At 38.2% G+C, this 13332-nt stretch overlaps 1 protein-coding gene across 3 annotated transcripts in view; it reads left to right on the plus strand.

Moving 5' to 3' along the window:
• Window positions 1–13332, plus strand: part of PIGN (phosphatidylinositol glycan anchor biosynthesis class N) — a 209344-nt gene that overhangs the window by 177270 nt on the left and 18742 nt on the right. The gene's annotated exons all lie outside the window — the stretch shown is intronic.

The following is a 13332-nucleotide window of genomic DNA, read 5'->3' on the forward strand; positions in this document are numbered from 1 at the left end:
TCAGCCGACATGCATGATATCAGCTGATCTTGGTCTTTCAACATGTTTAAAGATCACGATCAGTCTGCTGCATGTCGATCAGCGTAGTACTTCATTGGCCCCTCCTGCTGCTTCCCGCTCACTGTCTGTGCAAGTAATAGCACAGTGCAGCCAGCAGGCAATGGCGATTGCTTCACTGGCACATCGGGCCATGTAATAAATAATGTAATAAATGCTGTAATAAATAATGAAGACATTATTCAATATGTTTTAAAAAAAGATTTTGTAGATGCGGAAGATCATTTTCTCAAATAGTTTTACTATGTTTTTTTTTTAAAGAGGCCAAAAGGCAGAGAAGCCCTAAGTCCTTAGAAAGGGAATGTAATCTGAAACTCTGATCAAAGTGTAATTTTATGTTACACGTGGACAGGTCAGGTGTCAGACACCATTGTTTGATGCTATTAGAGCAGACTGGATCAGAGGCAGATAAAGATATATTTGATCTGGAAGAGTCCTGCGGTTTCCAGCAGGTTGTGGTATAGCAGAGAGGGAAATATCATCTAGTCAGAGAAAGTAGAAAGTCCTGCCTTTGTAGATTGAGGTTACAGGGTGGAATCCTTCAGAAGCTAATTTCCTGCTAGAATGTTTTATTTAATCTTCCACTACAGCTCTATAAACAGCGCACATCCCCTGACTGAATACTAAGGCAGCATTACTTATCAGGAATTCATGTGTTCATCCAGATCACTACACAGGGAATTGAACACATGGATTGCATTATGGTAGTTATACTTATTTATTTGTATTACATATTATTACTGTCCCACATGACTCTGCTTCATTGTGTTATTCGAAGGCAGACTACTGGCACCACTTTAATCTGTTGATTCTGCATAGTTGAGTTGCTTATGCATAAAGGAAAGAAAAAGGCACTGCTAAATCATGGTCTGTTCACTGCCTAGCTTACAAAACCCGAGCTTACAAAAGTCCTAAGCCAGCCAAGCAGGATGTGACTTCAACCATCTGCCTGTACATGGTAAAAAAGGTCACTTACATCAGGTCTTAAAGGAAACCAATCACGGCCAAACTGCCCAGAAGCTATATACATGTAATGAAGACTCCTGCATTGTTTAAAAATGTGTAACTGTCACCTATGAGCTTTGCATATAACCCCATCCCCCAAAAAATTAAGTTTGTAAATGTCCTGTGCCATATGCAAATTACTAGTCATGTGAGCATTCATCAGCACTGAACCAATCACAGATAGCGACTTTAATTGGCTGTAATCCTGTCCCTCTGGGAGCGTCAGTCCCCAGGGAGAGCCCCTCTGGGCGTGATTCTCAATGCATGAGCCTGCAGCACGTCACAGAGGGGCCATCCCTGAGAGCCGATGCGCCTATAGAGGCGGGATTACCTGAGCACGCCATCCGTGATCAGCGCTGAGGAACGCCCACATGACTAGTTGAGAGTAAAATACATATGGTGCAGGACAAACCAACTTTGTTATCGTCGGGGTATGTGCAAAGCTCATAGGTGTCAGTTACACATCTGGAAACAGTTCAGGGGGCTTCATTACACCCTACTTATAGCTTCCTGGGCATTTTGTCAGTGAATGGTTCCTTTTAAGGATCTCATATGATGAGCATATAAGCTTTCAAAGGTTTCAACGTGAAGTCTTTATCACAGTTGTGATAAAGACTTCATGTCAAAATGCATAGCTTATACGCTCAGTTGGTTATGTGGGTGGTATTTTATGTGTGACCCTACAATAAAGAACAAGGATTTTATGGAATTTAAGTGCTGCAGCTTCTCTGTGAATTAGATTTTAACCTATACCCAGTGTACTTCTGGGCGTTGCCTTCACCTGCCAGGATCCAACAACAAGGCTCAGACAGGTTTTTACACCTAGCTTTTGATCAATGGTAAAGGAATATCTTGTGTTTAGTACCTTTTATACATATGCTCGTTCTGAAATACACTATAATGAAATTTAGTTATCACTATATGGGGCTTCTCACAGACAAGTTAGCATATTTAGCAAATTTGTTTGTACTGTTTTAATTATTATTTTTTTTTATAGTTTTAGCTTAGTATTTTGTCAGCTTGGTGTATGCACAGTTTAAATTAAAATTATTTTTAAAGTTATGACAACTTGTAGATGCATTTCACATGCATTTTTCTTGTTATTGCTCTATAGTATTGTGTACTTGTGCAAGCTCACTGGCACGGTGGCTGCTCCTGGGCCCACACAGGAAAGTGGCCCACTGAAGATTTTGGGCAGTACTACTGTCATGCGCCTGTTGCCACCACCCACCTTCTACATTGGTAAAAGCAGAGCCTGCCCCATCAGCTAGCTGCAGGGTAGTACACACATTAAGAGAAAGGAAGAAGCTGGTTTTTTTTTTTTTTTTTTTTTTTATCCTGCTCCAGCCCACTAGCAGTGAAGTTGTCTATGATCAGGAGAAGGATGCTGTCGCTGCTGTTCATGCTCAGTATACTAGTACTACAGTCTACAGACTACAGGCTGGGCTGTCAGAGTGTCAACCTGACCCCAGTAAGTGTTGGGAGCTGAGACCATCAGATCTGTCATCCCCTAATAGAGACTGCCACAGGCAGACTCTATGTGAGGATCGCAGATAACGCTGATCAATGCTATGCAATGGCAAAGCATTGATCAGTGTTAGGAATGTAATAAATCATTGTGATGGTCTCCTAGATGAAATTAAAAAGTGTAAAATAAAAAATCTTAAAAAGTTTTAAAAAGTGACATAGCCCCTCGCCTAATAAAAGTTTAAATAACCCCCCTTTCTCATTTTATATATAAAACACATAAAAAATTAATAAATATATATTGTACCTTGCGTAATTGTCTGATCTAATAAAATATAACAATAGTTATCCTGTATGGTGAATGGCGTAAACGAAAAAAAAGCAATAAAATGTCAGATTTTTTGCTACCATTTACGTCAGAAAAAAAGAGCGATCAAAACATTCCATCTACACAAAAATAGTACTAATGAAAACTATAGATTGTGGCACAAAAATAAGACCCCAAACTTCCCTGTAGGTTGAAAAATAAAAACATTGTTGCTTTACAAAGGCGAGAAGGAAAAAACAAAAACACAAAAACGAATATTGGCCATAAAATGTAATACAATACAAAAAAATCTTTGTATGGTAAAAATGGGGGAAAATGCAGTGTCCAAAATGTCATTTATACACTGAACTTTGCAATTAAACATAGATGTTATCTTTATTCTTCAGGTCAGTGCAGTTACAGTGATACCAATTTTATATAGTTTTTGTTATGTTTTAAGATTTTGATAAAATGGAAACCTTTAAAAAAAAAAAAAAAAAAAACTAGAAATGATAAAAATACTTTGAATCGTCATATTCTGACACCATATTTCTGTTCAATGGATTTTTTGGGGGGCTGTGAGCTGTAGTTTTTATCCATATTGGTACCAAATTGCTCTAGAGGTGACTTTTTGATCACTTTTTATTCCATTGTATCCTATCATATGTACCTATAGGTAACATTGTCTTTTCTGTATGTAGATGTAGGTAATTTAGGTAAAAACAGTCCGTATTCCATTATATTAACCCTGTGTATTTGTGTGCACAGCTTACAGGCCATAGTATGTCGTAATGCAGTATCCGGAGTATAAAGTGTTAACTTTTTGAAGGTGCAAAGAAGCAGGTTCAATATGGTTAACAGCATCAAAAGAGATCACATTATTTCTCTGGATAGAAAGAAGAAAAAATACTGCGGGAGCGGCTAGGTCCTTAACAATGAAAACTCCAAAAAGGAAAAAAAGAAAAAAAAAGAAACACACTTACACTTGGTGAGTGGTGCAAACACCACTCACAAAGATACAACGGCCATATACATGGATCTGATGATTTCCGCCGGGATCGCTGCACCCTCCGGACGCTGATAAGAGCTCCAGCTCGTATAAGCAGAAGGAAGCGGCAACACGCACAGAAAGAACGTAGAAAGAACGCAGAAAGAACAAAAATGGGGAGCGATCAACTTCAGAACCAGCTCTACTATGTAATCAAAGGAAAGGTGAAGATAAACCAATATTCACTCACTTCTCGGAGGGGAGATCGACCTACTCCCCTCCGTTGCCCGGATAGCTTGTATTGGGAAAGGTGATATTCTGCTGCTTGAAGTCCTCCCAGAGTCTTCGGTTGCGGCCTGTGTGTAACGGATACCTGTAGTGATCCTCCCGGGTGAGTTCTCCCTACACCCGGATTGGTGCACACCGTACTTGGAAATGAACTGTGAGTATTACTATAACAAATATAAAACTTTATTCTGTCCGACGCGTATCAGAACTACAAGTTCCTTCCTCAGGGACGATAATACATATACTGCACACACACATTTAAATATAAGAGGATACCCTCCCTTTTGTGATGTCACTTCAACTTTCACCTTGTTGGAAAACCCTTCCCTCATTAACCCCTTCCTTTCATACTCGTTCTATTGTTTCATTTAACCCATTTGGTACTAAAGTATTGAGTTTAAATATCCAATAGCTTTCTCTTTTACATAATTTTGCAAATCTGTTCAGTGAAAAATGTATTTGCTCTATTGGGAATACTTTCAGTAGGCTATCATCAGCATTATGAAACATAGCGAAATGACGGGACACACTATGTTTCCCGTATTTATGTTTAATGTTAAAACGATGTGTATTAAATCTTTTACGTAGCGTTTGACTCGTTCTACCTACGTATTGGAGGCCACACGGGCACTCCAGCACGTAGATCACATATTCTGATCCACAGTTTAAGTGATCTTTAATCTCTATTTTTTCTTTGGAGATCCTGCTTTCAATACTTTTCGTATTATTCTCTAAATAGTGACATGTTTTACACATTTTTTTATTGCATTTAAAGATACCAATATTTTCTTTTTTTGTTTTTACCATATTTATTTTTTCTCTTTTTAACTCTGGGTATGAAGGAGCTTATTTTTGTCCTACTGTTTGTGCTCTCCTATATATCATGCTGGGACTTTTTCCTATACAGTCTTTTAAAAACGGATCCCTCTGTAGGATATTCCAATTTTTCTTTAAAATATTTTTTATTTGAATATGATTAGATGAATATCGAGTGATAAAATTAACATCATTCTTTCTATTCTCGTGTATGTCATTTTTTTCTCCTTTCTTTTTGTCGTCTTCTTTCTTCCTTCCCAAATGTTCTTTTCTATTTAATTCCATAGCTCTTCTCTTAGCCCCTTCTATGATCTTGCGAGGAAACTTTTGTAAAAATCTTTTTTCTAGTTGGTTTGTTCTTCAAAGATTTTCTCTTCTGTACAGTTCCTTTTCATTCTTATCATTTGTCCAAAGGGGATGTTTTCTTTCCAGCTCTTCTTGTGTTGACTGGTAAAGTGCAAGTAGCCATTGGCATCTATTGGTTTAAAAAAAGTTTTTGTGTTGATAAAATTATCTTTTGTATAAATATTTATATCTAAAAACGCAATTTCATTTTGACTGTAACTCTCACTAAATTTAAGACCCCATGTGTTGCTGTTAATAAAAACCATAAAATCTTTTAGATCCTCCTCTGTGCCCTTCCATATCAGCAACAGATCGTCTATATACCTTCCATAAAAAACTATAAATTTAAAAAAAAAACTTTTAGAGAATTTTGAGAAACCACCAGGAAGACCGATCATAGCAGGTGTTAATTCGATTACTAGCCACCTGGGTGAATATATATAGACCGTCTCTTACAAAAATATGTCATCTCCCTTCCTTCATACATCAGGGATTCAGGACATCTACTTATGTTACTAGATAAAGTTATATGGAAACCAGAGTATTATCTAGTAACACTTGATGTAGCAGCACTTTATTCAAACATCCCTCATGAAAAAGGTCTACAAGCAATCAGAGATATCCTCTCAGAGGATGTTTTTATGCCAGATTTACAAAAACAATTTATTGTAGATGGAATGGAATTTATTTTAAAGCATAATTTTTTTTTTTTAAGAAGAATTTTTTATACAACACCTTGGCACAGCGATGGGCGCTAAATGCGCACCAGTTTTCGCTAATTTGTATATGGCCATGTTTGAAAATCTTTTTATTTATGAAAGTTTTTTTTAAAAATGTATAGTTTTTTATGGAAGGTATATAGACGATCTGTTGCTGATATGGAAGGGCACAGAGGAGGATCTAAAAGATTTTATGTTTTTTTATTAACAGCAACACATGGGGTCTTAAATTTAGTGAGAGTTACAGTCAAAATTAAATTGCGTTTTTAGATATAAATATTTATATAAAAGATAATTTTATCAACACAAAAACTTTTTTTAACCCTTAGACGACACAGGGCGTATAGTTACGCCATGGAAGTCTGTCACCAGACGACCTAGGGCGTAACTGTACACCCTGGGTGTTTCTCACGCTATGAAGCGTGCTCCGGAGCGGAGCGCGCTTCATAGCAGGTGGGGGCCGGCTGCAGTGAGCAGCCAGGACCTCACCGGTAATGACACGCTGCAGCGATCGCGCTGCCGCGTGTCATTAACTCCTTAAACGCCGCTGGAGGTCTCTCACCTGCCTCCGTGCGGTCCGATCGGCGCTCTGGTCACTGAGCCTGCACAGGCAGGCTCAATGAGCAGAGCGCCGATAACACTGATCAATGCTATGCCTATGGCATAGCATTCATCAGTGTAAAAATCCAAGTAGTGAATGTAAAAGTCCCCCAAAGGGACTTCAAATGTGTAAAAAAAAAAAAGTTAAAAACACTAACACACTACCCCAAAACCCCTCCCCCAATAAAAGTCTAAATCACCCCCCTTTCCCATTATATAAATAAAACATATAAAAATAAATAAATAGATAAACATATAATATACCGTAGCGTGCGTAATTGTCCGATCTATTAAAATATAACAAGCGTCATTGCGAACGGTAAACGGCGTACACGAAAAGAGGGAAAAAAGTGCGCTGATTACCGATTTTATGTTACATTATATATATAAAAAAATTAATAAAAAGTGATCAAAACGTCCGATCTTCACAAATATGGTATTAATAAAAACTAGAGATCATGGCGGAAAAAATGACACCCCATACAGCCTCGTAGGTGAAAAAATAAAACCGTTATAAGCGTCACAATAGTCCCATTTTATTTATAATTAATTTCCAAAAAAAAGGATTTCATTTAAAAAAAAAATATAACATTAGAGAATCTGTGTAACCTGCATGTGGTTGTGTTCGTACTGACCTATAGAGTAATGGTATCATGTCGCTTTTACCATATAGTGCATTACGTAGACACAGGAACCCCCCAAACGTTACCATATTGCATTCTTTTTTACGATTTCACCAATTTATATCTTCATAAATAATATATTTGGAATTCCATCATACATGTTATGGTAAAATGAAAGACGCCATTACACAGTACAACTATTCCTGTAACAAACAAGCACTTACATGGCCTGTAGATAGAAAACTGAGAGTGCTAGAGCTCTTAGAAGGGGAGGAGGGAAAAACGGAAACACTAAGATCAAAATTTGCGCGGTCCACTGGGTCATTTTGGGCCTGGTCCTCAAAGGGTTAAACCAATAGATGCCAATGGCTACTTGCACTTTATCAGTCAACACAAGAAGAGCTGGAAAGAAAACATCCCCTTTGGACAAATGATAAGAATGAAAAGGAACTGTACAGAAGAGAAAATCTTTGAAGAACAAACCAATATTCTAGAAAAAAGATTTTTACAGAAAAAGTTCCCTCGCAAGATCATAGAAGGGGCTAAGAGAAGAGCTATGGAATTAAATAGAAAAGAACATTTGGGAAGGAAGAAAGAAGACGACAAAAAGAAAGGAGAGAGAAATGATATACATGATAATAGAAAGAATGATGTTAATTTTATCACTCGATATTCATCTAATCATATTCAAATAAAAAATATTTTAAAGAAAAATTGGAGTATCCTACAGAGGGATCCGTTTTTAAAAGACTGTATAGGAAAAAGTCCCAGCATGATATATAGGAGAGCACAAACAGTAAGACAAAAAATAGCTCCTTCATACCCAGAGTTAAAAAGAGAAAAAATAAATATGGTAAAAACAAAAAAAGAAAATATTGGTATCTTTAAATGCAATAAAAAATGTGTAAAACATGTCACTATTTAGAGAATAATACGAAAAGTATTGAAAGCAGGATCTCCAAAGAAAAAATAGAGATTAAAGATCACTTAAACTGTGGATCAGAATATGTGATCTACGTGCTGGAGTGCCCGTGTGGCCTCCAATACGTAGGTAGAACGAGTCAAACGCTACGTAAAAGATTTAATACACATCGTTTTAACATTAAACATAAATACGGGAAACATAGTGTGTCCCGTCATTTCGCTATGTTTCATAATGCTGATGATAGCCTACTGAAAGTATTCCCAATAGAGCAAATACATTTTTCACTGAACAGATTTGCAAAATTATGTAAAAGAGAAAGCTATTGGATATTTAAACTCAATACTTTAGTACCAAATGGGTTAAATGAAACAATAGAACGAGTATGAAAGCAAAGGGTTAATGAGGGAAGGGTTTTCCAACAAGGTGAAAGTGGAAGTGACATCACAGAAGGGAGGGTATCCTCTTATATTTAAATGTGTGTGTGCAGTATATGTATTATCGTCCCTGAGGAAGGAACTTGTAGTTCTGATACGCGTCGGACAGAATAAAGTTTTATATTTGTTATAGTAATACTCACAGTTCATTTCCAAGTACGGTGTGCACCAATCCGGGTGTAGGGAGAACTCACCCGGGAGGATCACTACAGGTATCCGTTACACACAGGCCACAACCGAAGACTCTGGGAGGACTTCAAGCAGCAGAATATCACCTTTCCCAATACAAGCTATCCGGGCAACGGAGGGGAGTAGGTCGATCTCCCCTCCGAGAAGTGAGTGAATATTGGTTTATCTTCACCTTTCCTTTGATTACATAGTAGAGCTGGTTCTGAAGTTGATCGCTCCCCATTTTTGTTCTTTCTTGTGCGTGTTGCCGCTTCCTTCTGCTCACATTTATTTCTCTGACAGCAGGTTTGTTTCAGTTGCGATCTGTTTCAGTTGCAACAACCTGCCATCCATTAGCTTGCCTCAATGAAAAGGTCTGCTTACCAAAAGCATCACCACAGCATTGGGTGAACACATTCTCCATGATTTTTTATGCAGCTGACTTATTGAACTTTTTAGTACATTGTGCCAGCTCTTGTCAGCCTAATCATACTTGTACATTAGTTGGTGCTGCTGCCTCTTCCCACTGTTATTGTAAGTAGACTAGAAATCCTTCTTGTTTTGCACGGTGTGTTGATAACATTATTCTTTTTAAGCCAGATGGTATCTTCAATCTGCAACAACATAGCTTCCCGCAATCACGTTCTGTTCATGATGTAAATCTACCAGAATTATTTGTATCAATAACAAAGCTGTATCCACAATAAGAGTGCATTGTTTTCTAAACATGTCTGGCTACATTTTTGAACTACCTGCCTGCATCAGTACAAGTACTACTGTTTTTGGAAAGCAACACTAATGGAATTTAGTGATTTTCTCTATTACCTCTTAGGCTGGGTTTATGCATAGACCCAGATTTCCAATGTACAAAATAGAAACTGATGTAAACTGCCCAAAGCAACCAGTCACATGTGTCTATAGGTATGTGTGTACACATACAAATTTGGGTCTTTATATGTTTTGTTTTATGCAGCTTGATCATTCCAGGGCATAGTATCTTGGGAAGTATTTGGTCCTCATTTTAGAGCTTTTGGACAATTTCTTGTTGCATGTCTCACTATGTCTAAGAATTAAAGATTATTGAAATTTTTGCAATGCCTTATTATGACCCATATCACTTGTGTACAAATATATGTGTGAGGGCTCAGGTTTTTTTTTTTGAGGGGGTGGGGTGGCGGTGGTGCAGTGATTTCTCATTTTTATTAGTAGCATTTTGGAATAGTTAGAACTTTTTTTGGGACAGTCGGGAGGCTTTCAGTATGGGTTGGAAGGAGGAAACATAAAAAACATATATTATACAAAGAACTTCAGGTTGTATGGAAGACCTCTGGAGAACTGGAGTACTTCATACAACCCAAACCATAAGTCACACACTTAGGCCTAGGAGGACCCCTCTGTGACTTCAGGGACTGTTCGAAATTACATAGATTAACTACAATCCTCCTGTAAAAATGTTTTATGGACAGATAAAGCCAAACTACAAGTTTACGGAGAATCCATAATTTTGTGGGACTACTTTACTATCTTTGGGATTGGAGGGCTTTAATGTCATATAGATTTAACAGTAGAAAATAAACTAAGGCTTTGTTCACACAACGAATAACATCGTCTGTTGCATAGATAGTGTTATATTGCCAGACAACAGGCGGCGTTTGGCACGTTCCTGCAGCCAATGTCACTGCAGGAACATTATTTTTAATACATTTGGGCTATGTTCACACAGCGTATCAGACCGGGCGTTCCGTGACCCCGGCCGGGTGACGGAACAGCCGGTCTGTGCCCGGATCATCGCGGCCGGTACTTAAGTACATCAGCGTGCGCCCGCATCAGAACTCCCCATAGCGCACAGTGAAGCAAGCGGCCGGAGTCGCTCGCTTCACTGTGTGAACTGCCAGGTCTTTCTGCGGCCGGAATTCCTTTCTTTTCTGAAAACTAACAGTGTATGAATTTAGCCTAATACATTGGCTAACAATCCGTCTTGATTTCAATCCATTTGAGAATCTTTGGAGAGAGAGATGGAATCTGCTGTTTGGCAAAGGAATCCCGTAAACATTCAAGAGCCTGAAAAACTGCAATGGAAGAATAAAAAATAAAAGAATACAGACAGCTACAAAACCCTTTGGAGGCTGTCATGATTGCCAAAGGTTGTACAACCAAGAATTGGGAAGGGAGCCTATGTGATAGACTGTGTTTGTTTTGTTTTTGACTGCATGAACAGTGTATTGACAGGTGGACTTTTACAGAAATTTTTTGGTCATGCTGTTAAAATATTCTAAGAATACAAAGTTGGTGCATAGTCACTTATAGCTGATGGTACTGTATTTATTTTTTATACTACACAATCATGGGCACCAATAATGTTAAGCCAATTATACTGAGATTCACAAGCTCAGACATAACAGCACCACCTGATATTGTGTACGTCCCCTTCATGTCCCCAGAATAACACTGACTGAACCTTTGAGGTTTCTTCTCCACGAGACCTAAGAAAGTGTCTTGTGGTATCTCGCACCAAGACGTTAGCAGCAGATTCTCTTAAATCCTGTAAGCTGTGACCTCTAGGGATTGGGTATATTTTTCTTATACCTCTCAAAAGGCCAGTTCCATAAGGAAGTACCCCTGCCATGAAGGGAAAATGTACTTGGTCTACAGCAATAAGAAGAAGTTTAACCAAAACAAAAAATATATTGCAGGTAGGGGGGTGGGGAGTGGGGGGACATTAAAGAATCAATACTTAATACTTTTGCTCTTAACAATGTTTCTGTGAGATACGGGGCCTTATGATTCTTTCACCCATTCACTGGTTGTACACTCTTCAACCACTTTATAATGTCATATAATAGATAAGTGGACCCTTTAAACCACTTACACTCTGCACCCATGGTTTAGTCTGCATCAGTTTGAAAGGTGCTACCTTTCCTTTAACGCTACAAGACTTCAACTCTAACATCACTGCACAGAGTAGCATACCCACATATTTATACTATTTAAAATTAGTCGATCATGTAGCATTGGAGTGCAGAATCTGTACCTCCTTGAAGCAGCAGGAGAATGAGTTGGCTTGTTTTTCCCTTTTGTACGCCCTTTAAGGGTTACTGTGGTAAAAAAAAAAATGTTTTCAAATCAACTGGTGTCATACAGATTTGTAAATTACTTCCATTTAAAAATATCAAGTCTTCCAATACTTATCAGCTGCTATATGTCCTGAAGGAAGTGGAGTTTTCCTTTCAGTCTGACACAGTACCGTCTACTGCCACCTCTGTCAATTTCAGGAACTGACCATAGCAGGAGAGATTTGCTATGGGGATTTGCTACTGCTCCGGACAGTTCCTTAAAAAGACAGCAGGAGGCAGGAGAGAGCACTGTGTCCGACTGAAAAGAATACACCACTTCCTGCAGGACATACAGCAGCTGATATGTACTGGAAAACTGAAGTAATTTTCAAATCTGCATATCTTTCTGACACCAGTTGATTTGAAAATATTTTTTTTTTCACCGGAGTATCCCTCTTTAAACCTCGCAATGAGGCTTGGACTTGCTACAGGGATATCCCCAGGTCACATTTCTCAAAGGAGTCTCTTATCAATCACTATGTGTCCTGATAGTATGGCATCACTAGACAGAAGTGAGGTAAGTTACACTATATCTAGATGAGATTAGCCATTATGCAGAAGGTAGTACTTATATGGGAATATTTGCCTTTAGACTTAATTTTAATACATTGTTTCTCAGTTTGTATGCTGAAATAGTTTTTCTTTTTATCATGTGAAAATATTAAATAATACTGGACTAAATGTAAAAAGATAAAAGGCATTACATTTTTATGTATGTGGTTATTATTGCATTGAACAGCAGCTTAAATGTATCTAAATGCATTCAGTTGGTGTAATGGCGTTTATGGAGTTGTTCAAGCACAGCAGCCGCATCACTTAAAAGGTATGAGGAGAGAGAATAAAGTCTGGTGCTGTGCCTGGAAGGTAAATGGCAGCTCATTGCAAAATGGAAACGATTGGCAAGGGCCTGTCTTCCTGTTCCAGGGCAATTGCATGACCATATGATTAGATGATAACATACTTGTTTTGCTTGCAAATCAGATAAAGTTACTTTGCCAGTAGAAGAAATTGTGCATATTACTGTGAATAGCAGTTGCAGAGCTGATTCATGCTTGTCGCCAGCCTGAAGAACAATGTGAGGGAGTTATTATACTGTGGGGCAGGCTGATTCATGCCGTCTGCAGCGTTCCAGGGTGAATATTGTGCAGTATCTTTTATCTACATTCTGGTTATTATTGTGGTATTAAAAGAACCCTTAAAGTGTAAGGGTCCTTTTATACACCCTGATATGGGTCTGTGCAAAATATAAGCAAGATGGGCACTCATTCTCAGGGTTTTCAGAAGCAATCAAGTGGCCGGGCCGCAAGAACAATCACTGTATCATTTATTTAATCATTTGAATATATTGCTATCAGCCATACATCCTCTGTTAACACAGGGAGATGTGCAGGTGATAGCAATAGATTTTCTCACTCCTCAGCAGATTGCTGTCCGAAGGTCCTGCCTGATAATTGGCCTGAGTAAAAGGTACTTTATT

This window comes from Dendropsophus ebraccatus, chromosome 2 (assembly GCF_027789765.1).
Source record: "Dendropsophus ebraccatus isolate aDenEbr1 chromosome 2, aDenEbr1.pat, whole genome shotgun sequence".
Classification (NCBI taxonomy): domain Eukaryota; kingdom Metazoa; phylum Chordata; class Amphibia; order Anura; family Hylidae; genus Dendropsophus; species Dendropsophus ebraccatus.